Source organism: Schistocerca americana, chromosome 5, assembly GCF_021461395.2.
Source record: "Schistocerca americana isolate TAMUIC-IGC-003095 chromosome 5, iqSchAmer2.1, whole genome shotgun sequence".
Lineage (NCBI taxonomy): Eukaryota > Metazoa > Arthropoda > Insecta > Orthoptera > Acrididae > Schistocerca > Schistocerca americana.
Genome location: NC_060123.1, coordinates 198,052,979 through 198,079,030, shown reverse-complemented (window position 1 = coordinate 198,079,030; position 26,052 = coordinate 198,052,979). Strand labels below are relative to the sequence as shown.

The window sequence follows — 26,052 nt, the reverse complement described above, 5'->3', positions numbered from 1 at the left end:
CAATGGAATACCACTTCTTATACGACTATGGCTACTAAAGCAATACTATATTCAAACCAACTTGCAGGGTTGTGAAAATATTCACTCTTTAGTTCAAAGCATTTGATGCAAACAAGTTGCTTATTATATACAAGGGAAGTGAAGTGTTGGAGTGTACTTCTGTAACTACATTCACTATATATATATATATATTTCTAATATGCTCAATGCAAACTTTTCTCCTACGGGACCACTCACGAAGCCATGATTTAAACGACTTGCTTGGCATTAGGCTACTAAAAAGGAAGCGTTTTATGGAACTGTGACAAATAGCAGTCACCATTATTTCAGCAAAAAATTTTCATAATTAAGGAAGTAATTTTCTTATTTCAGTCTTGGACGAATGGTTTTAAGCGCCTCAGCGTCTACTCGGACGTTGTTCAGGGAAACATTCCCCAGTCACAGGTCTGAAAAATAAAATAAACATTCCGCATATGACGAAGAGAGAAGTCAAATTTTCTCTTTTCAGAGTTCCATCTATGGGCTCTCATCTTCAGGAATTCTCTTTTCGTTCTGCGACCTACTTGAAGCGTCGTAGAAAAATAAAACAGTTTTCTTCATTACATACACACAGCGAGATGCATCAGAATCGACTTTCCCAGACTTTTCTTAGCACCACGAGATACGGTGCCCAATCTAGTCATTTGTTAAGCAGGCTAGTACTCAGAAAAAACAAAGCTTGCTCAATCTGACCAGGCAGAACGGAGTTAACGACACGTGCGACAGACCCAATTATCCGGTAATATGGTGCACACCATTCTTTACCTCTTAGCTCGTGCGCTGCAACTAAATTTCCCGCACTAACAACAGGAAGCATTCTGTGGTCGAAGTTATAGACCTGAGACTCTCTCAACCTTCTAATTATGTCAGAATTAAAACAGCCTTCTGCTCGCAACAGCGGTTAATTTCACACACAGCCATATTTTCAGGGTACATTTTGCACTGGTTGCCAACTAGAGTCACAGTTTTACATAATATTAGGTCTAAGTCTGTAGAGATTCGCAAACTGAATATTCTGAGACAGAACACCAATGGTCGGAAAAAAATGCTACAGGTGTTACGAGATCTATAATGAGAAAAGCGGTTTGGTAAGTGTTTCTATGATGCTTTTGTTCCGTAATGAATAACTAAACATTCTGTGATGTGTAGATGGTGAATTTTATCATTGCTTACAGTTGAAGAACGCTTGTTAGAAATAGAGCATTACTAATAGCACTAATATAAAGATACGTAAAATATAGTGGAGCTGCAGGTAGTGTGCGACACGCTGAATGAAAGAAAGGTTTCACAAGAAACAACATTCTAACTGGAAGAAATGTATCATTGTGGGTACAAGCTTACGAGAAGTTATCGATTAGAAAATCACTCATCTTTGCGAGTATGGTAAAATGTTGTATACAACTGTATGTTCGAATATGAACAGACATATGGTTTGAGTTAACTATTTACTTGCGGGACAACGCGCCAGACACTCAGGTTCCCGTAATGTATCGTGTTGAGGTTTAATTCTTCATACATTTGGAAACTTGCACGTTTGGCTGTACTGGAAGAGAACTACCCGACAATGACCGTGGAGTCCACGTGTTCGGAATTGTCTCATTTTTACAGAATACTGAGATTTTCCAGTGGCTATCACGTTTAGCCACAAGCCTATTGCAGTATCGTCTAGTTCTACTTTAACGCCAAACAATCACGATGCTAGGACGAGCTTGCGGAGAATTACTGTCCCTATTTTCAGTATCTGTATGTAAATGACCTATTCGGTTGCTACGCGAGACTTTTTGCGGATGTCGCCAGAAGATTGTAGCAAAATGCAGTGGGACCTGCAGATGATTGGTGTTTGATGCAGGAGGTATCAATTGATGCTCAACATAAACAAATGTAACGCACTGCGCGTAAGAGGCGCCATTATTGTAGGATTACATAATTGCAGAACTTTAACTAAAGGCGGTGACATCCATTACATACCGGGTGGTTGTAATTAAAGTGCAGCGACTCACAAAGGTCGTAATTATCGTATGGCTGCGACACTTTGTAGAAATTTTAATGCGCTAAGGCGGTACCCAAATTCCAAATGGCCACTACGTTCAAATCTGGCGCTGTGAACGCAAGAAAGACATACAGGGTAATCAAAAAGTCAGTATAAATTTGAAAACTGAATAAATCACGGAATAATGTAGATAGAGAGGTACAAATTGACACACATGCTTGGAATGACATGGGGTGTTATTAGAATCAAAAAAATACAAAAGTTCAAATAATGTCCGACAGATGGCGCTTTATCTGATCAGAATAGCAACAATTAGCACAACAAAGTAAGACAAAGCAAAGATGATGTTCTTTTACAGGAAACGCTCAATATGTCCACCATGATTCCTCAACAATAGCTGTAGTCGAGGAATAATGTTGTGAACAGCACTGTAAAGCATGTCCGGAGTTATGGTGAGGCATTGGCGTCGGATGTTGTCTTTCAGCATCCCTAGAAATGTCGGTCGATCACCATACACTTGCGACTTCAGGTAATCCCAAAGCCAATAATCGCCCCGACTGAGGTCTGGGGACCTGGGAGGCCAAGCATGACGAAATTGGCGGCTGAGTACACGATCATCACCAAACGAGGCGCGCAAGAGATCTTTCACGCGTCTAGCAATATGGGGTGGAGCGCCATCCTGCATAAACATTGTCCGTTCCAGCACGTGTTTATCAGCCAGGCTGAGGATGATACGATTCTGAAACATATCAGCGTACCTCTCACCCGTCACGGTAGAAGTTTTGCTGTCCAGCACGATCTGTCGGACATTTTGTGAACTAAGCTTTTTTTTTGTTTTAATAAAACCCCATGTCGTTCCAAGCATGTGTGTCAATTTTTACCCCTCTATCTACATTATTTCGTGGTTTATTAAGTTTTCAAATTTATACTGACTTTTTGATCACCCGGTATATGAATGTTCCAATATGTAATCGATTAGGAACGGGACGTGTGCGAAAAAGGTGAAGCAGGTGAGAAATTCATAAAGTTGATTTCATTAGTAACAGCTGCTTACAGTATTTGTTCAATACGAGCACCAGAGACGTCTATGAGAAGCTGTACAGCGCAAAATTTCTGCATGGTAGCCAAAATTTGAACTAATTACTTTCCAGCGTAAGTTGATTCCCCATTAACGCATCAGCATATATGCGTAGTTTGGTGCCATACAACAATTACCGGCCTCATTGGATCTCACTCAACAGCTACATTTTAATTATAACCATCCCGTATCTGTGAGTATGTCTACAGGGTGATTTGAAATGTAGCGCCCGCATAAAATTAATCCCAGTTGAGGCATATGATAGCCAAAGTCATTGTAAGAATCTTCAAAAAGCAAAGCACGCACGCAATGGAAGTAGGTTACACCTTATTCGACGAATGCCTGATTGATGGGATCCATATCAGACATTATAGAAGAAATCGAGAGGGTCCAAAGAACAGAGTGCCCAGTCACACGATTATTTAGTAAGCGCTTGAAGTGTCAAGGTGATGCTCATACGATTCCAGTGGCAGACGCTACAGGGAAGGGTTTTCGCATCACTTTTAAAATCCCCGTAGCAAACCAGTATCTTGTTTCTTACTACGTACACCTGGCGAAAGGTGCCATGCATGAAAAATTATAGATTCGAGCTCAGACGGAGACATAACAAGACTTTCTTCCAGCACACCATACCCCACTGACAGGAAATGGGACACCCATAGTGAAAGCGCTTACGTAATGTAGTTGTACTTAAACTGGCCTGAAACATGTGATCAGGACAGAGTAGAATCTAATCTACCACTCTAGTCTGCTTATTAGTTTCCTGCGAATGAACTACAATCAATAGTACCAAATACAACTTCTTAGTCGACATCGTACTGGAAGTTACAGAGGCCACCATCAAACTCAAGACGCCGTCCAGAAAACCGCTCGCTGTTCTACCCGGGCCCTGGTTTCCGAGGAGGACGACGCGACGTCTGCAAACTTGTGCCCCCGGGGCAGACTGCCGCTCACTGATTGCGCTGTCGGAATTATTTCCGCATCTCCTGCGGGCTCCCTCCCCTTCCCGGCCGTGATTACGCCTTCTTTTTAATCGCGTGCAATTTTAATAATCGCTCCGGCTCGATCCACAACCTCCACCCCTTCCTCATTCACAATAACCGACCACCGCTGCCTCTCTCCTCGTAGTCCAGCGACTAAACCAGCCTCCTCTCTCCGCCATTCTCGTCCGCCAGCACGCTTCAGCACCCATCTGTGCTAGCTGCTGGGTAAGTGATTTCCTGTCGTGTCACTGTAGCACGCGCTGTGCGCAAATCTACCGGCCAGTTCACCTTATTCCCAGACGCTGCCTCCAACCGATTGCTCCTTCCCCACTCTCTCATAAGAACATCGTATGAAAGTTTTCTCCGGGAAATATTCATCAATTACTTGTCATTGTAAGCAGCGCATTTTTTTCTAAATTAGATGTTAGTCAATACATTAATTACAAATCCTGCTAGGGTACCTCCAAATTAAGCTAGCAAGGGGAGGCCGCCAATTGTGAAATTCAGATTCGATTCATACTGCGCATAATAAAAGCTCATGGCCAGAGGTGTAATGTGGCAAAGCACCAAGATGCACTTCTCAGCCGTTGTCGAGAAAATCGACAGTTAAAAGAAACCGTTGCGGTGAAATACTCTCTACAATTATAGGTCAACTACAGTGTCGTGGCGCAGCGGTAAGCGCTCGGGTTAGTAATCCGAAGGTCGCAGGATCGAATCTCGCACCACGCAAATATTTTTTTTAGTATTTGTTTTTTGTGATTCAAATATATATATATTTCCCGGCAATCAGTTGCAACAATTATGCATACAATAAGTTGTTGAAAGTCGTTTGTCGCGGAAAAACTGGCGACTTCGAACATCATTATGTTTTCCGCAAACAAAGTTGTATTTCACAAATGTTATTAATTGTCTTCATAATGTTAACCACGTATAGTTAACGGAAGACGCAGAAACGATATTCCGAAACGAATACGTATAGCGCAAGTCAAACGTTCGAATTAGAATAGAGACCCCACGACCACAGATTCGCTGTGGCAGGTATGAAATATAAACTCCGTTACTCGCTCGTTACACTTGAAGGACAGATGTTGAATGGGCCGAAACGAGCCGCCGCACAACAGCGTAGTTGCCTGCCAACTTTGAAAGAAGGTAGATGCGGTCCCTAGCGCAACTTATAACATCGTCGAAAATCAGTGCGGACGGGAGAGCTTTGGTACACCCTGTTAAAAAAACGGAAAAATGGAGGCGGTACAATTGGAGAATTGGAGAGCGATCCGCCTTCACCAACATGCATAAGCAATTCATTAATAGTGTAATATATATATATATATATATATATATATATATATATATATATATATATATATATATATATATATATATATATTTGAATTACAAAAAACTAAAAATAAAAAAAATTGCATAGCGCGAGATTCGATCCGGGGACCTTCGGATTACAAACCCGAGCGCTTACCGCTGCGCCACGACGCTGTAGTAAACCCTTAATCGTAGAGAGTATTTCACGGCAACGGTTTCTTTTAACTGTCGATTTTCTCGACAACGGCTGAGAAGTGCATCTTGGTGCTTTGCCACATTACATCTCTGGCCATGAGCATTTATTATGCGCAGTATGAATCGAATCTGAATTTCACAATTGGCGGCCTCCCCTTGTAAGTAACGCTTTGCACCTAGAGATTCTACAGAAATTAGAATACATAAACTAAATTAGCGTATAATGTTAATATTTTCGCAACAAAAAGGAAAAATATGAAGTTAATCCTGTGTCTTGTTATGCTCTGTGCTATGGTTTATTTATGCTGCTGAACACAAACATTCAAAATGTAAACGCCGTCCGTTAGAAACAGATAACTGATTGCACAAGGACGTACATACTCCATTAGACAGCTAAAAGCGGTTATAAAATTAACCAAAACCAGAAGTTGTATGACCTGCCTTTTCTTTGCCGAAAATAATCTACTCTGTTATTCCAAAAACGTCGAAGAAGAGCTAACTTCCTCAAATAGCTCTGAGCACTATGGGACTTAACTTCTGATGTCATCAGTCCCCTAGAACTACTTGAACCTAACTAACCTAAGGACATCACACACATCCATGCCCGAGGCAGGATTCGAACCTGAGACCGTAGTGGTCGCGCGGTTCCAGACTGAAGCGCCTAGAACCTCTCGGCCACACCGGCCGGCGCTAACTTCTTCCCGTTTCTCTTGTTCACGTTTCGTTAATCTATATTTGGCGAAAAAATTCTTTGGGTGTTATTAAAATCGGTCGTTTCCGCTTACGGCTGTCAGTTTTTTTATTTATTATGATTGCAGGTTCGTGTGTTACTTGTTTTCAGACGTAAATTTCAAATCCAAATATTAGCGGGGACATAAATACATCCTCTAGTCGAAACGCTAAGCGACTATGAACTGTGTCCAACCGAAAGAATTCACAAATAAAGATACAACAAGATAAAAACAACGATAGTTACATATTTCCTCTCATTCGTACAGTCCCAAATGTCAACGTGATAAAACACGTTAGCGGAAACAATCACATTTAATAATTACGTGAAGGCTCTGTATCCAAACCGTCATCTAACTGTTGTACTTTCCGTTGAAAAATGGTTATTAATCTGACCAAAAATGGCTCTGAGCACCATGGGACTCAACTGCTGAGGTCATAAGTCCCCTAGAACTTAGAACTACTTAAACCTAACTAACCTAAGGACAACACAGACATCCACGCCCGAGGCAGGATTCGAACCTGCGATCGTAGCGGTCGCGCGGTTCCAGACTGTAGCGCCAGAACCGCTCGGCCACCAGCGGCCGGCTATTAATCTGACCGACGCATGCTTTTTTCTGAGATGTAGACACGGAACAGTCAGCTAATATGCCTCGGGCATGGATGTGTGTGATGTCCTTAGGTTAGTTAGGTTTAAGTATTTCTAAGATCTAGGGGACTGATGACCACTGCAGTTAAGTCCCATAGTGCTCAGAGCCATTTGAACCATTTGAACCAAGTCAGCTAATAACCCTGGTAACAGCAGACCTAGATATATTTCTAACCCTTAAACGACACACCGGAAGACAACGTGCAAAATCTCATAATTTTCTACCAAGACAAGACCTACTGCCGAGGACTTTAACAGCTAGTGCCTAAGTGCAGTGATTAGTATATGCCTAGTGACTCTACGGGCGCGGTCTCACGACTCTCTCTTAAACACTTGAATTAATCCCAGCACTGTAGACAATCTTATTAACTATGTGTGTGTTATGGGCGATCTCTTATGCTACTGTGCTGCAGTCCAGGAGCGTAACACTACTTCACCGCACTCTCGCTGTATGACGTCCACATAGAGGACAGGACAGAGAGAGAACCGTTACGGTCACAGTAATAGCACGCACCGGTGAAGAAAGTCGTATCGTTCCACCGCCGATGCAACTGTAAATTTTACATAGGTTGCCAGTCTTCGATTCAGACTCGGTTGCTAACTACTCTCAGGGAGTTATGTGCTTTTAGGGCCAAAATTATCTATGTTGTGGAGGATCCTAAACTCGGCATTTTCAACTGGAAAGAAAAAAACAATGTTAATAAATAACCATTTCAGACTGTACAAGTTCGTGAAAGGATAAAGCGTGTGCACTGTGTGACTAAACGGTGGATGATACAGCACACATGACGTCAAACTTTTAATATCTGATTTTCTGTTCCATCCAACAAATTCTACAATTTTAACGGCATATTCAAATTTTTGTCTATGCCCCCCCCCATAACCTTCCTGTTCAATGCTTTTTAGAATATGAGCTATTCCTGAATGTGTTGGTATCTATCCTGCTAACCAGTCCCTTCTTCTAGTACGAGTTTCCCACGGATTTCTTACAACTCTTGTGTTTTCTGTACAGCTTCATTCTGTACTATTTCTGCCCAGTTTATTTTGAACCCATCTTAGCACCGTAATTAATGTAATTCCAGTCTGTTTTCTTCAGTTTTTTCCTTGGTATAATTTTGTATTATCTACGTTAATCTGCTGAAGATATATTTGCTGATTGTGTGACATCTGTCTCTCAAGTTTTCCTTGTTTTGGCTATTATTTCACTTCTGTGCCTCCCAACTTCTCCTTTCATCACCTATACATCACCTTTGTCTTCGCTTTGCTGTGTCTTGCTTTAATTCAAATTTAATATTCATTCCACTGATCGTTTCTTATAATTACCTTTAACTTTTTGCCTCAATGTCTATGCCAGCCACTAAACGTTGTATCGTTATCGGTTCCACTTGCACTTCTGATTCAAGACGATAAGACTATCCACAACTCGAAACTAACTCAATAAAATACATGTCCCAGTACATGAACGAAACTCTAAAATATTCGTCCGTAAATGAAACATGGTCATGCTTTCCATACTTACTCTATTCCATTTACACTAATCAAAATAATCTCTCCCTGGCAGGTAGGTATCCAGCGCTCCGTTCTGACGCGAAAAGAAGGTCAAAGTATTTCCGCAACCAGGAAATGAGTGCAGGCAAGCAGATGCAGGAATATATTTCATCTCTCAGCTAGATACCATTGGAGGATGGTTTGTCGTTGCCTTCCTCCGAACTCCTATGGAGTGTGACCTGTATATCTGTGTCGTATGTATGACTACTGATGGGAGCTTGTAAAGCGTAGGTTTGTGTTGTTCTGGATGCACGGAAGACAGAAAATATCGCAACGTCGATGACAGTGAATACAGGGGATAGCAGTATGCAGTCAACACTAGTGATTCAACAATGGCAAAACGATCGAATATTTCCGCTCAGAACTGAATGCGCCGGACTGTGCTGAGTTTTTCATTCGTTAGCTCATTCACAATAAAGAAACGAATGAATGAATAATAATCCTACAGATACGTAAAACTACAATGGACTCAATGGACTCTTTTCACTCGGTTACTCCCATACGGCTTTCACTCGAAAGAGCAAATGAATAATTCAACTGATGCGCAAAACTACGAGGGACTTTCAGTAAGTAACGCAACACATTTTCTCGGCCACTTTAGACTGAAAAATGCACAGTTTGTTATGGTACGTGGTTCAATATTCCCGTTTCAGCCCCTTTAGTTTTATGACGTATTGACTGGTGGCGGAGCTGTATGTAGCCTTAAAACTGGCCTCTACAGCAGAGGTACGTTCTAAGCAGACAGCTGCCATTGAACTTCTTTTGGCGGAAAACCAGATCATCGGAGATATTCGCAGGCGTTTGCAGAATGTCAAAGCACGTTGAGTCGCTGGAGGAAATGTCTGTCATCCTCGCAACAAGGCCGCGCAAACCTGTCCATTCTCCTGCGTTCGTCGCCACAAAAACGCAAACGAACTTCTCCTTCTCCATGACAACGTAAGGCCTCAGAAGTCTGCGCACTCGATTGGAGCTCTCAGAACTTCATTGGATTATTCTTCCTCGTTAACCGTACAACCCGGATATCACACATTCTGAATTTCATGTGTTTGGCCCAATGAAGGATGCACTCCGCGGAAAGCAGTAGGATTATGGTGGGGAGGTAGGTGATGCGCAAGACATTGTCTCCGGCGTCGACCATTAGAGTGGTACCATGCGGGTATACAGGCCCTCTCAGTAAGGTGGAGTAAGGTCGTCGTACAGAATGATTACGTTGAAAAATGGGGTTTTGTAACCAAATGAGTGGGGGATAGTATGGAGTATTGGAATCCTGAATAAAACAAACCTGCTTTCAGAAATAAATAGTTGTGTTAGTTATTTAACATACCTAGTGCAACCGAATGAGTCGATTCTTTTCCAACAACTGATGGATCGCCAATTTTCATTGCGTTGTACGTATCACTAGACTCGAACCGGCTTACTGCCGAGTCGAGCCCCACCCCACAGGCGTGCGTTAGCGACCTCGGCTACGAATGCGTGTCTTTGCTACGTATGGCGTCAATGATCGATATTCGCTGATCTAGATACGCTATGGACCACAGCTTGTAGTCGCCAACGTAAGTCCGTTCTTTCACTTCACTGAGGTCCGTTACAGCGTATTACAAAACGAGCTTCCGGTCTGTATATTTTCACTTATGTCCCGGTGACAAATATCTGCGGTATTTGTGGCGAATTTTCGCCGACAGCAGCACGTCCGTCGCCAAATATCGCAGTAAATGAGTTTAGAACGGACGGTATTAGGACGGATGCTTTAGCGGCGGCGTTCATTCGGCCTGAAAGCCGGCAGACCTCATTAACGCGCTTTTCGGGAGCCGCGCTGGAGTGGACTGAGGGGCGAATTTATGTGCAGCCGATACAGAAGCCCGGCAGGTAGTTTATTCCCGATGTTCGCCTCCAATAATTGGAGCCTCGGTGGATTTGCATGCTGCGGCATTTTCCTGGTTTGATCACCCGATTCGCCTTTCAGCCAGGTGCTGGGACTTTTTTTTTAGAAAGCGTAGACAGATTCAGATTGGTAGCCGTACCATGAGGATCTCTTACGCGTACGTCAGGAACAGACAGTCATCATTAACAGGAATAGCGGCAACCTTCTACATCAATAAATCCCTGTAATTTTATGAATACACCTCTTTCCTCTCGCTGTTTCCACATTAAGGATTTCTCGAGCTAAAAATTCCTTTCAATTTTTAATAGGCAAGTGTTAGAGAGCGCAAATATTTCTCATTCACTTGCGAATCATGTGCAACAACGCATTCCTGTTGTGTCTTTAATGTTTGCAAATCGATACCTCTCGTAGGGAGTCACAATCATCTTTACTGTCTCCTAGTTGAATGTCTAATATAGGAAAGCGTAAATCACGTCCAATGTTCCTTGGAATACAACAGCACTTCGTGCAGATGATGGTTATAACGGAGTGTTCCTGCAACAAAAAGTTATTGGGTGTCCACCTATATACATTAGCAGCACATCCGTGAATGAATCTATCTTCCTACCTTCTGGTGACAACGCATAACATGGCAAGAGGGAGTCTTCTCGAGATGTTGCGAACAGTGCTATGAATTGACGTACTTCGAAACAGTAGTAAGTTTTACACCTAAGAACTGGATTGTAGTATGGGATTCATCGTAGTAGTATGCTCTAGGGATTCCCAGCTGTGATCAGAACAAGTAGGAATGATACGTCATTTGACGTTCAACTCTAAGCACTGGGTAATTCCCTACATATGCATACGAAGAGACGTAAAAGTTACAGCTACAGTATCATGAAGAGGCCTGGCCTTAACGAATGTTCGAACAAAGCCACTATATTACCGACAGTGGTCTGATGCACTTCTGCGGATTACAAAATGTATGTACATAGCCTCGCTGACACAGCCAGCACAATATTTATTCGCACGCCACATAAACCATTAGTTAACCATTAATGTATAGGTAACACTTAGGCTCCTGATGGTTGATTCATGCTACCTAAATGCGATGTGCCAATAAATATTGAAAACAAACGTTACAGTAGATGACGAAATTTATTTTGCAAACTTCGTGAAACACATGCAGACATAACAAAGTCGTTGGAACATAGATAAAGTTAAATATATGTTGGCGATTTTTTAAGCTCTTGATATGTACTACACTGTTAAAGTGGAATAATGCCTGCCTTTTTAAACGTGATTTAACTGTCATGATCCCAGAGCGTACCTCAGCGATTACAGAAGTTACTCAGTTCTAACAGCTATTATTTGCTGCGACTCGTCGATGACTTTTCTATTTCATTCTTGTTGTTAGAAACTATTTCCACTTGAAACATCCATTACATAGATGAGAATTTTTCGTAACTGATGTTACTCATTTCCTTAGTGCATGTCCTCTTTTTTGGAGGGAGGAGGAAAGTGGTGCGCGCTGTAGCTTTATTAGAATTTAGAAATAAGATCGCAAAATCAAACGTACTGATCATTGAACACGGCATAACAGTTAAATGTAAAAATTTTTGGAACTGAAAATAATAAATGTCTTTACACTGACAATATAGCAGTATTCATAACTTCTTATCCACGTCTTCCCGACAATACTGCAGTTTAGAATAGAGAACAACACAACCAAAACTTTTCTTATCTGCTTTAGTCTACAGTCGAATTTTCATTTTGTTTCTGTACTAACTACCATTATGATGTCGTCTGCCGGTGTAATGTATGGATAGAAATAAATTTTGTATGTCTGACCCTGTAATTATTGTAAAACTATTAATCGGAATTCATGTTGCCACCTGTTTAGATCAAATTATATGTCGGCACATTGCTTGTATTCTACGCACGAAGTATCAAATAACTGTCTCTGCGAATGTGTGTCATACGTATCTTTGAGCCACGATATTTGGAACACACCCAGTCGTACAGGGCATGTTGGATGCTAGCAGATTTACCGTGAAAATCGGTATATATTTATATTCATACTGAAAACTAAGTCAACTGTAGCAAATTGGCAATCACAATTAAGCTGACCGTCGGATACTAACTACAAAAACGCTTTTACTGTGGTAAGAGGTATCGAATTCGCTTTTTTTCAGTAGAGATTACCGTATAACCACTACTCATGACAATATGTTAACGTCTTTTTACGTTCCTTCTCGTAAACAGAGCCAGTGACCAGCAGCACACTGTGGAAATTAACATGCAACTTCCATGTGCCTCACATGAAGGTGAAGCCAAAAATGTTCGGAAACTAGTCAATGGAATAATCGAATATTTAGAAATCAGTGATTATTTGCCTCCCTCCCTCTCTCTCTCTCCCCCCCCCCCCCCTCCCTCTCTCCCTCCTTTCCCTATCTGCCCCCCCCCCCCCGCTCTCTCTTATATTATCGTCTTTCGGCAGATATTTGTAATTTTGCTTTTGCAATGTCTAGCTGGAGTAAGTTGAAATAACTACTGCTCATCGCCTCCCTCACACGACCCAAAACGTAGGATTGTTTCCCGTTACAAACAAGATAATTTTTAGAGTGAATTTTTGCGTCCCCATATGTCACAACTCGTTTCTGATCGTCGTGATCCCTCCATCAACAAAGCGTCTCCATCCTGGACGGTTACCACCACCTCTTAGAAACTGCCGAAGGTAGTAGACCAGATATCTTGTTCATGTGATCAACCCATCTGCTCTCTGATCTTCCCCTTGGTCTCGTGCCCTAGATTCTCTCTTCTCTTCTCACAATATGGAATATATATATATATATGGCAAAATAACGTGAACTTCTGTACTTACTTGGGAATGGTTTATTAACAAGGGGTTGTACCCTTGACGTAAACCGGCCCGGTGTTGGAAATAATGAAAACGTTGAATCCTCGGACCATAAGATGAGTTTCCACTCATCAACCGTCCAGGACTTACGTTTCTGACACCATGTTTTACGCTTCTTTGCGTTGGTTATCGTCACTAATGGTTTCGGTATAGCAGCTCGTCCATGAATATTCACTTTATGGAGTTCCCTGCGAACACTGCAGACAGATACGGGGTCTGGAGTATTGAGCTCTGCAGTCACTTTAGCGGCCGTGGTTTTGTATTGTTTTGACACAATTTGTATTAGCGTACGGCTATCTCTGTCATTTAGTTTTGATTTGCGCCCGTTACTACGTTTACACATCTGTCTTTCCTTGTTTTGTGTATGCTGTCATGACTGTTGAAACAGTTGCTCTTGACAGATTCAGTAAGTTGGCTGTCTTGATAACTGATGCTCGAGCTAATCGGGCCCCAACAATCTGCCTTCTTTGGAACTCTATTAGGTTTTTCACTGCACGTCGACCTCAGCCTTTGAATGCAGATACAAAGTGTGCACTACTCGTAAACAACCTGCACCGATGACAAGTCTGTACTCAACCATCCCATTTCTACTACTGTTCACATTATTTTGCCTATCCCCGTGTGTGTATATCCCAATGGCCATGCCGCAGTTGTAACACCGGTTCCCGTCAGATTACCGAAGTTAAGCGCTGTCGGGCTGGGCTAGCACTTGAATGGGTGACCATCCGGTCTCGCGAGCGCTTTTGGCAAGCGGGGTGCACTCAGACCCCGAGAGTCAAATTGAGGAGCTACTTGATTGAGAAGTAGCGGCTGTGATCTCGTAAACTGACATAAGGCCTGGAGAGCGGTGTGCTGACCACATGCCCCTCCATATCCGCATCCAGTGACGCCTGTGGTCTGAGGATGACACGGCGGCCGGTCGGTACCATTGGGCCTTCATGGCCTGTTAGGACGGAGTTTAGTTTATATAAAACAAAAACATTTCTGCCATGGGACTCTGTAGGCAAAACAGGATTTATTACACCGAGGAAATGAATGTAAATCTGAGATAAGTGGGTCTGGGAGTCAGGTGCGGTGCAAGCCGTCAGTTGCCACAAACAGCAGACGCGGTACGAAATCACTTTGCGCCGTCGCCATCCAATCTCGCGAAAGTCGCAGGCCCAGAATCCTCTCTGCCGGAGAGGAAGGGCCGCGTCTGTTTGTCCTCGGGATCTGCGGAAGCGCAGATAAATATCTGACCGCCGCCTCCTCGGCCGTTTCGTTCTCCGCGCGTTCCCTCGCTCGCTCGGCTCAGTTCGGCTGCAGCGGCGTCCGCCGGGCCTCTTAGCATTCATTTCGCTCGCCCGCAGCCGCTCCGGTGGACGCTACGAGCAGGGGAGCCTTCGCCGCGTAGATCGCCGGGCGCCATATTGAATCACAAGCAGGCTCGTCTCGACGCCGGATGCCAACAGCGCGTTCTTGAACACAACGGACGAACGGCCGCGAAAGATACTAGTACCGCGCGGTCATTGCTCCCATATACGAAAGTATCTCTGTGATCTTCAGAGCGAAAACTGAATCACACCTTCTAAAATTTCAGAAAGCCTTCTGTAATTGGAGCAAAGCAGCGATCAGTATAAAATGCTAAAAAATCACGTAAAAGCAGTCTATATCGAGTTTTCGGATTTTTATTGGTTGTCAACCGATTTCGGCCCTTCTCTCAGGCCATTTTGGCGTGGAAAAGCGTGAAGATGGTCTGAAACCGGTTGCTAACGTGTAAAAAATCTGAAAACGCGATCGAGACTATTTTTATTCGATCTTTAGCCTGCCTTGTAAGGTTTCTAACTAATATTTGGTGTTCAAAGAAAGTAAAGCGAACTCTCTTTTAAATATTATACGTGTCATACTTCATATCTGTACACTGGATATTTTTAGGAGAGAAGTTTTCGGTAGTCGGCATGATACGTCACAGAGGTTCTGAACATACGCAATGTGATCCTTGGTTGCCAGTAACGTTTTCGTTATTATTAGCACCCTGAGGGAAGCAAGTGAGTGAATAGGGTATTGGCCATGCTACTGCGCGGTCTGAAAATCTGCTAGCAGAGCACAGAGGTTAAGATACAGCAGATGTTGAAATTCAGAAATATTGTTTTGCGAAGATTGGTTTGACAACTGCTAAGGTATTCGAGTAATGTTGCTACACTGCTTGCTTGCGCGTAATTTAAGACGTGCTTGAAAAGGGGAAATGCCTAGTAGAATCCTTCTTTATTGGTTTCAGTCAGATAGTTTTACTGCCGAAGCGAGAACAAATAAAATTATCTATCGACGCGGCTCGCTCTCGGAAGTTATAAATTTACCACTCCTTTACGAATTCAGCATCTAATCTCATGGAAGAGTAACCCACTGTTGTATATGTGATTTTTGTAAAGATGAGGATTGTTAAGGTTTCATAGGTTCAGTATAGTTTTTGAATGCTAATCTCTTTTACATCATTCAATAAACGCAATATCCACCTCCGTCTGAAAAGAAAATTTCATTTTCTAATAACAATCTGTCGCCGGACTGCACGGAGAGGAACACAGTTGCATAAAAGTAAAACTGAAGCTTAATGTGTTTCCTATAACTGCATATTCTTGCACTGCAGTGCGCAAAGCTTTCTCTTCTTTAGCTGATTTGCTGCTCCGCTGTATTTTAATGTTCATCACTCTCGAGCAGTACCGAGATACAGGTAATAAGAGAAACACATGAAAATTTGTTTGGGACAGTTTAATCATTGATACTTAAGCTTCGCATTTCAATTTTGTTATAAGGTTCAGTTTAGGTAAAGTTTAGTGAATATATTTCCTACGCAGACAGTCAAATTCTTACAATTCAAAGTTACAGTTGCGTGTTTAATATCTGATCTTTGGAATTTTCTTAAGACGATTTGCGTACGTAAATTTACACAGAATTTTTATAGAAACATTTAGATTATTTATTCTACGGGGCTGCCGTTTGGAGAACAACCTGGTACAGCGGTTGCTGTATTTCCCAGACGGAAGCGCAACCTTGCAGAGGCGGCGAGGGAACGGCGTCAGCAGATCGTAAGGAGAAGAGCTCGATTGATTCTACAGTTGATGGTGACATCCTGGTGCCCTTATGTTTAAGGCGGTGCACAGCGTTGTGTGTGAAGGTCCACTATGTATGGCCGCTTGTAAATTACTTCCTGGATGGAAGCTCGCTATTGCTGAGCAATGGCTTGTCTGTGTTTATGGCGCAAGGGACGTCCGATAGTGTGCGAGAACAAGCCTGATTGGTCAGTGCTCCCGTGTGCATCATTAAGAAAATTATACAAACGTTTATTATTTTTGACTACGACTGTGAATCAGTTTGTTCGTTGTGTATTGAAACCTGCTGCCAAATTGGAACTGTGTGTCGGATTGAGATTCGAACTCGGGACCTTTGCCTTTCGCTGGCGAGAGCTCTGTCAAGTGAGCTGAAGTAAAGTCTAGAGGATGGGTCGCGAGGCGTATTTCGGTAGATCGGTTGGTGGAGCATTTGTCCGCGAATGGCAAACGTCCCTAGTTCGTATTTCCGTCCGGCAGAATGTTTTAAACTATCAGGAAGTTTCATTCCAGCACGCACTCCGCTGCAGAGTGAAAATCTCATTCTGTATTCATTTGTTGTGTCTGAATCACTGATTCACTCAGGTACACTAAAATTTGTTGTATATGAATGAATTGTCATATATGTAAATCGTTAACTATTTATTTAGACATAACCATCGGTAGATTGTTGGCGTCGTTGGTGAACGGTGTCTTAGTTGTGTTGATAGTTACAGCAGGTGTAGTTAGAGGTTATAGCTCCGATACTAAGTAAGAGACGTATTACCTGGACTTGTGAGTTTGCAGTTATCTTGTACAATGTCGCCGGCCGGGGTGGCCGAGCGGTTCTAGGCGCTTCAGTCTGGAACCGCGCGACCGCTGTGGTCGCAGGTTCGAATCCTGCCTTCGGCATGGATGTGTGTGATGTCCTTAGGTTAGTTAGGTTTAAGTAGTTCTAAGTTCTAGGGGACTGTGACCTTAGATGTTAAGTCCCATAGTGCTCAGAGCCATTTGAACCATTTTTTGTGCAATGTCGGTAGAGTGCCCGACATTTTAAATTGTTATGTTGTTACGTAGCCGCTAGCCGTAGGACAAGATGGACTATTTCACCATGTTGTGTTGTTGTTATTGTTAAGGATAGTACGGGTTAGATTATTCTAGCCCTATTTAAGTCTTTACTACTGCAGAGAATTCTATTTTCTCACTGTAAATTGTTTCGGTTTTGTTAAGTAAGCTCTCTGATGTTACTTGTAAATAAATTATTGTTAAACTGAGACCCACGTCTGCAAAACAATTCCTCCATCTAATCTCAACTCAACTCCCTTGCTACACAGGGAAGAGCATCACCCTGGTGCACCTCCTCCATAGAGTTTCAAAATTCGCCGTCTTCTCGTTAAGAAAAGGTTGTTCTGATGATGTAGAATGTTACAGTGACAGAGTGACAACGATGAAGAATTTAAAGATTTTCTAGTACGTAAGAAACTACTTTTAAATAGGAGAATTTAATGACACATCGACTTCTTGGTTGGTTGAGACGGAGCACTGGCCCCGTTGGAGGGTAATGAGAGGATAGACGCCAGGCGTCTTTTGGGCTGCCAAATGGTTCAAATGGCTCTGAGCACTATGGGACTTAACATCTGTGGTCATCAGTCCCCTAGAACTTAGAACTACTTAAACCTAACTAACCTAAAGACATCACACACATCCATGCCCGAGGCAGGATTCGAACCTGCGACCGTAACGGTCACGCGGTTCCAGACTGAAGCGCCTAGAACCGCACGGCCAAACCGGCCGGCTTTGAGCTGCCCTCGCGCAAATATTGTCGTGTAGGTATGGGCGGGTGCGGAAGTGAAGTGCCAAGTTAGAACCAAACTATCAGCCTGACAATGAGACGTTACGAGTGGTGGGCGCTACACACACGAGACGGTAGCAAAGGAGTCGCCCCCGAGACGAGATGCAGCGCCGTGAATGAGCGGAAGCGGCCGGCAGAATGTGGCGCCGGCATACGGCGTGAAGCGTGGAGCGCCCGCCCAAGGCCGCGCTCAACCTCGTCGCGCCGCGCGCACGCCGTCCGGCTGATGGCAATCAGCTCTCTGGCACGCTACGCGCGCTCTGACGTCACACGGCGCTCTTACGAAACTCGCGCGCTCCGCATCGCGGCTGTGATTTGTTTTTCTCGGCAATGAACTGCGCGCAGCTGCGAGAACGGGCGGCGGATTGCGCCACACAGCTAAACAGGCCAGTTCTGCTCACTGTGACGTTGCTTGGCTACCGGACGCTGTCGACGAGCACCACGGAGCTGCTGCAGCAGCAGCGGCGGTAGCAGCTGCTGCTGCTGCTGCGGCGCAGATTCAGAGACACCAGCAGCCGGCCTTACTGCATCGGCTGAAAGCTGAAGTTGTTATGTGTAGCAAAGGCAGTTCTGAACCGATGTTAGGCCCGAAGTAGTCTTGTAGCATCGTAACTAATTTCATGCGCTAAGGTAGGTACAAATGCACTGCCAGAGTCAGTTCCGAAAGAATCTGTGTGAACGATAACTAGTCAAAGAGCAAAATTCTCGGATATTCAGACTGCTACAGTAGACGGAGTCCAAAAGGGAAATTATGTAGGCAACGCTATACACAGGGAAAATAAGAGGAAGTGGTTGCAAACGACCCTTAGACTTATAGACATAAACACTACAGATCTATGATCATTAGTAATGAAACATGTTATTTTTCGGATCTTCATTTCGTCATAAAACAGCCAATCGGACAGCACTCGGAAACTGGCAGATTAATTTCGCCGTACTATCTGATGCGAAGTCGAAATAGTTATTTACATGTTCACTATGTTCCATAGAATGGTTGGAACACGCGAGGCAGTACTGACCATACGGCTTACCTTAGAAGATATATTAAGGAAAGGCAAACCTACGTTTTTAGCGTCTGTAGACTTAGAAAAAGATCTTGACTATGTTGACTGGAATACTCTCTTTCAAATTCTGAAGGTGGCAGGGGTAAAATACACGGAGTGAAAAGCTATTTAGAATTTGTACAGTTAGAAGAGTCGAGGGACATGAAAGGGAAGTAGTGGTTGAGAAGGGAGTGCGACAGGGCTATACCCAATCCCCGATGTTATTCAATCTGTATATCGAGCAGTCAGTAAAGGAAACAAAAGGAAAATTTGGGGTACGATTTCAAATCAACGGAGAAGAAATAAAAATTTTGAGGTTTGCCGATAAGATCGTAACTATGTCAGAGACAGCAAATGACCTGGAAGAGCAGTTCAACTGAATGAGTGTCTTGAAAGGAGGAAAATGGTTCAAATGGCTCTGAGCACTATTGGACTTAACATCTGAGGTCATCCGTCCCCTAGAACTTAGAACTACTTCAACCTAACTAACCTAAGAGCATCACACACATCCATGCCCGAGGCAGGATTCGAACCTGCTACCGTAGGGGTCGCACGGTTCCAAACTGAAGCGCCTAGAGCCGCTCGGCTACAGCGGCTGGCGAAAGAAGGCTATAAGATGAACATCAACAAGAGTAAAACGAGGATAATGGAATCTAGTCGAATTAAATCAGGACATGCTGAGGGAATTAGGAAATGAGACCGTTAAAGTAGTGCATGAGTTTTGCTATTCTGGGAACAAAATAACTGATGATGGTCGAAGTAGAGAGGACATAATATGTAGACTGCCTATGGGGAAGGTAAGTGTTTATGATGAAGAGAAATTTGTTAACATCGAGTACAGATTTAAGTGACAGGAAGTCCTTTCTGAAACAATTTGTATGGAGTGTAGCCATATATGGAACTGAAACATGGACGATAAGCAGTTTAGACAAGAAGAGAATAGAAGCTTTCGAAATGTGGTGCTACAGAAGAATGCTGAAGATTAGATGGGTAGATCACATAACTAATGAGGAAGTATTGAATAGAATTGGGGAGAAGAGGAATTTGTGGCACAACTTGACTAGAAGAAGGGACCCGTTTGTAGGACAAGTTCTGAGGCATCAAGGTATCACCAGTGTAATACTGGAGGGAAGCGTGGAGGGTAAAAATCTTAGGGGGAACCAAGAGACGAATACACTAAGCAGATTCAGAAGGATGTAGTTTGCCGTAGTTACTCGGAGATGACAGAGTAGCATGGAGAGCTGCATCAAACCAGTCCCTGGACTGAAGACCAGAACAACAACAACAACAACTATTGTAACCGAAGTATTCGTACACCTACTGGTGGACCATTCACCTTAATGAAGGCTTGACCTCTGCTGGGGACCTTCACAATGAAGTGATTGATTGTGGAGGAATCGCAGTACATTCTTCCTCAACAGCCAAAAACAGAGAAGATGGCGATGTCGAAGGCTCTGGAGTGAAGTCTACGTTCTGACTTACCAAGAAGTTGTTCCACTGGGTTAGGAAGGGACTCTGAACAAGCCCCTTCAGTTCAGGAGTGTTAATGTCCACACACCATTGCCCCGCAGATCCTTTATGTGAGGGTACACTACCATGCTGACATGAACAGTCGCCGTCTCCACACTGTTCCTTTACTGAACGCTGTAAACAATATTGTAAAATACGTTCATATAAGTTCGCACTACACGTTTTCTTAAGCCTAATAAGGGGACCACATACTAATCACAAAAAGCACCATCTCCTTCTTACTTGACTGTTGACGCTATACAAGATGGCAGTAACGTTAGGAGGCGTTGGCCAAACCCAAACCCTTCGACTGGGATACCTGAAGGTGTAGCGCTGAACAGTGGCATCACTGTTCACACCACTGCAACAGTCACTTAGTACTGACCACAGAAATGTGTGGTTTAGGAGTCGATCGACCATTGTACCCCACTCTTTAACTCCCTACGTACATTAACTGCGGTGGCTGCACTGCTGTTACCATCTCGGAACTGATGAGTGAGTCCTTCCTCCGATTTTGAGCGATTTTGCTCAACAATCCTTCTCAACGCTCGATAGTCAAAAAATGGCTCTGAGCACTATGGGACTTAACATTTAAGGTCATCAGTGCCCTAGAACTTAGAACTACTTAAACCTAACTAGCCTAAGGACAGCACACTCATCCATGCCCGAGGCAGGATTCGAACCTACAATCGTAGCAGTCGCGCGGCTCCGGACTGAAGCGCCTAGAACCGCTCGGCAACGCTCGACAGTCCCTCCCCGTCAATACATGAGACCTTATGGTCTTTGTTCAGCTGTCGTCGTTCCTTCGCCTCTCCATCTCCCAGTGCCATCACTACAGCCGATTTGTGGAGCTTTACAAGCGCTAAAATGTCCTTGATATATTTGTTACTGGGATGACATCCAAGAAATAGTCCGCGTTAAAAGTCAATTCTCCTTAACATCTCATTCAACTCTTACTGCTTTTCCACTGACAACATAACAACCTCCGCCTCCTTTATACTGGCGGATATGCTTCTCGTGACATCTAGCGGTCAATTCCGCATTACATACGAGTGTGGGGATACCTTTGATGGGATAGTGTATACGTTGGCACGTCAGAGCAAAGCTGCCTATTGCATCGTGGATAAACTATAGTAAGTCAGCCAGCGATTAACGTAGTAGATAAGTTTACTGGAGGAATGCTGTCCAAATTCCAGTTCCGCAATCCCGATTTGAGACTGTCACAAGTTTCGCGAGGTCACTTCAGGAGAATCCGATTATTGGTTCTTGAATGATGTCAGGGTCAATTTTTTCCGCTTAGCTATTCGGCGCTGGTGCTTCGTCTCTAAGTGAAAGTAAAAAAAGCAATCTTCAAGCAGAAGGCTACTTTCAGCCACTAATTTACTAGTCATGAACATACTGGAAATGATATGCCCTCGCCTTCTCCCGGCCCTATCAGTGCACTTATTCAGCCACTTGTAAGGGAAGCAATGGATTAACGTGAGTTCCGAACTGCAATGCTGCTTGGTGTTTTTCCCACTAATTTATTGACAGAGCAGAAATAAACCGTAAGTGATAAAAGAAAGGAAACTGAATAGGACCGACTGAGCGCCGAATGACAGACCTTCGGATCTGTAGTTTTGAAATTGCCACACAGCCGACAAAAAGTTCCCTGCATTTTCTTGCAGAATTTGAGAGGATGTGAGTCCAGTGTAGCAGCAGATAAGTGTAGTATTGGCGTAATCCCAGTGCGCCTTAATACGTACATATATTTTCTTGACCCGTGGAATTATAAGCAGATACTACGTTTATTTTCAGCTGTGAATTTTCCTAATTTACTGTTCCTCTCTTCTTTGTTCGTTCCACCGCGACCTTTAGCAGGCGCATGTTCAAAGGTCGTGTGTTTACGACGACAACCGGTTCACGACGCCTTGCCCTGACCTACGCTGTGTGCAAGCTGGCTGCGTGCCAGGAAAAAAAGGACTGTCGTAACATCAGGAGTAAACAGCAGCATCTCATTCATATGAAGCCACTGTGACCGTCCAGACGCTCTGCTGCGAGCTGAGTATCCACGCATATCTAGTGCAAAGAAACGAATACTTTCTCCGAGTTTTTGGTCCATGTGGTGGCAGATTATATTACCTTCAAAGCCGTACCGCCCGCGTAACACTACACAGGATTCGAACCTACAATCGTAGCAGTCGCGCGGCTCCGGACTGAAGCGCCTAGAACCGCTTGGCCACGCTCGACAGTCCCTCTCCGTCAATACATGAGACCTTATGGTCTTTGTTCAGCTGTCGTCGTTCCTTCGCCTCTCCATCTCCCAGTGCCATCACTACAGCCGATTTGTGGAGCTTTACAAGCTCTAACATGTCCTCGATATATTTGTTACTGGGATGACATCCAAGAAATAGTCCGCGTTAAAAGTCAATTCTCCTTAACATCTCATTCAACTCTTACTGCCTTCAAAGCCGTACCGCCCGCGTAACACTACACAGGAGTAACTTTAAGCGTATGACTAGAATGTATTTCGAGACAGAGGGGACTGTTATAACTGAAAGAAAGTGACGAACCGTTTAGTTCATTTTATTTGATGATTGTTCTGCAGGACTCAGCGTTTTCTCCAGTATCGTTTCGCTATTTTAATATACCTTACAAACTAATAGTCAGTCTCTCCTCCCCCTATTTTCCGAGTGGTCAAAATGGGGCCCGTGTGCTGTGATCGTTAAACACCAATGGTTTCCACTTGAGGCTCGCGGCTCATAAAACGATTTTTGCTTGCTGTATGCAAAGTGCCGGCCGGGGTGGCCGTGCGGTTCTAGGCGCTGCAGTCTGGAACCGAGCGACCCCTACGGTCGCAGGTTCGAATCCTGCCTCGGGCATGGATGTTTGTGATGTCCTTAGGTTAGTTAGTTTTAATTAGTTCTAAGTTCTAGGCGACTGATGACCTCAGAAGTTAAGTCGCACAGTGCTCAGAGCCATTTTTTTGTATGCAAAGTACAACGCGTCTTATCTGCTAAAAGTTAGGCGTACTCAACCTCCATATGTGATCTTTTCGATTTGAAGCATTTGCTCGACGGGCCGTTCCTACTCCACCGATGATCAATTTGCAGTAAGGGTCTCTGGTGTGGAAACGAACGAGTCGAAAGTTATAAGCGAAACTCATCATGGATTCAGTCTGTGTATAGCCTATATACATATACAGGAGTCGGCGCCTTTAAATTCGACGTTCTGCAGCGTAGTTGTGTGTGTGTGTGTGTGTGTGTGTGTGTGTGTGTGAGAGAGAGAGAGAGAGAGAGAGAGAGAGAGAGAGAGAGAGAGAGAGAGAGAGAGAGAGAGACCCCCCCCTCTCGTATGGAGAGTGAATTTGAATTTTTCACACCTCTGATCACTTGCGACAATAAGTCTCTTACAAGGTCTGTACCTTTTGTAATGAATGCATCTGGTTCCAAACAAATATTGTAACTATTCACCTTTGGTAAGTGGCAATAGATTATATTTACTCCTCAAGTAATAAATATAAGAGAATGTATTGAGAAACATTGCTGAACGACCAGACTAAGACGTGAGTAGGGAATTTATCACGTGCTAATTTCTGTTAAATTATGCCTTGGAAAGAATTATTGTGACGTCATATATTATCCGGAAGCGCTAGTGCGGAGGGAGGGCGTGTGGGAGGAGAGCACTTGACAGAAGGTCGACTATGTAGCGTTGGGATGATGTTACTGCTGTCAAAAAGTGTAAAAGATATGTTGTACAAGTCACTCTTTTTTCTGGTAATTGAGTGACAGACATAATGTTATGATGGGCCAGGCCAAGCTTTTTATTACAGTGAATGTTGAACACAATCAAAATTATTAAATAATTAATGATGTACAGTAAAAATACGCGGTGCAGCATGTGTATCGTGAAAAGTTCGAAATATACTTAAAACATGTTGCAGCAGTTCTCTGCATCCTTGTCTATAGTCGGAAGATGCCGAAGTGAAACTATTGCTGTATAATTACTGACTTGAAGTTTAATACGCTGAAATGTTTTATTTTAATATGAAAAAATAATTTCGCAGAATAGGGAATAACATTTCCTTTTCGAAAGAGCTATACTGTCTGAGAAAAATTTCAAATTGGGATTCGCGTAGGAAAGAAGTTTTTTTAATTCAGGCAGATGCACATACCTTGCGTGTAACTGGTCATTTCAGTTGAATAATCCGTAGCACGCTTTCTGGGAACTTAAATATTAGGCCGCTATCTCGGATATTTTCTCCCGGATCAGAATTTGCTCTCCCTTGAGCTTCCAGGTTGGGATTCTGTGAGCAGTTAGAACAATTTGTAAATATTCCTACACGACACCCGATAACAGAAATGCCGCAAGTGTGCACCATCCTCAGACCACTGGCTCACTGAATGTCAGAACACATCTTGTGTACATGTACTTCAGACTTCTAAGTGTTATACTACTTCAACACCTTTACTTCACATGTCCTACTAAGTGAGTCAAGATTTGCGTCGATTCGTAAGAAGCGTCGGGTGGCTCAGATGGAACTTAACTAACCACAAAATCTGCAGTCTACGTACGGAGTCTTAGTATGACTAAGAACTTCACCGTAGCGAATATACAGCTAGCGCATCATAATATTCTTTCTATGACAGTTATATTGTTTATGCAGCACGTACAATAGGTCACTGCCGTCACACAAGCGGGTAAGTTGGCGATATAAACATCGCTGCCACAGCACAGTTCAGCGTCGTTGCGCCAGTAGTACATCGTTTCACACCTACACCGCGAGAAGTTCAAGGAGGAATCGCGATGGTGAAAGCACGAATCATCTTGCTTACATACTTCTCTCTATACGTACATCACAACTGCATACTAAATATACTCTGTAACATAACTGCAGTAACTTTGTGTTGTTCCTGTTGCGGCCATCCACACAAGCCGAACTATGAAAGACGAACAGTAATGGAACCTTGGAAGCAACGAAAGATTCATACATGTGCAAGAACTTGCCCGTGTTTTGTGGCAGCGAAAACTTCCATCTAGCAAAGCTGTTCGGTTCACACTTACATACTTGAAATCTTATGGATTTCGATAACATTACTACGGTATGTAAAATTTTCGATGTAATAATTTAATATCGACACTTTTGGAAAGCCAATAAATACTACGTAATTGCCGGTCGGAGTGGCCGAGCGGTTCTAGGCGCTAGTCTGGAACCGCGCGACCGCTACGTTCGCAGGTTCGAACCCAGCTTCGGGCATGGATGTGTGTGATGTCCTTAGGTTAGTTAGGTTTGAGTAA

General features: G+C 43.4%; 1 long non-coding RNA gene and 1 other non-coding gene across 2 annotated transcripts in view; one reads left to right on the top strand and one right to left on the bottom strand.

Moving 5' to 3' along the window:
* The window catches only part of LOC124615699, a 1,055,233-nt gene that overhangs the window by 938,845 nt on the left and 90,336 nt on the right, over positions 1 to 26,052 (bottom strand). The gene's annotated exons all lie outside the window — the stretch shown is intronic.
* Positions 17,200 to 17,283, top strand: Trnas-gga. The gene is given in 2 exon segments: positions 17,200 to 17,239; positions 17,249 to 17,283. It is a non-coding gene; the product is annotated as a tRNA-Ser (tRNA).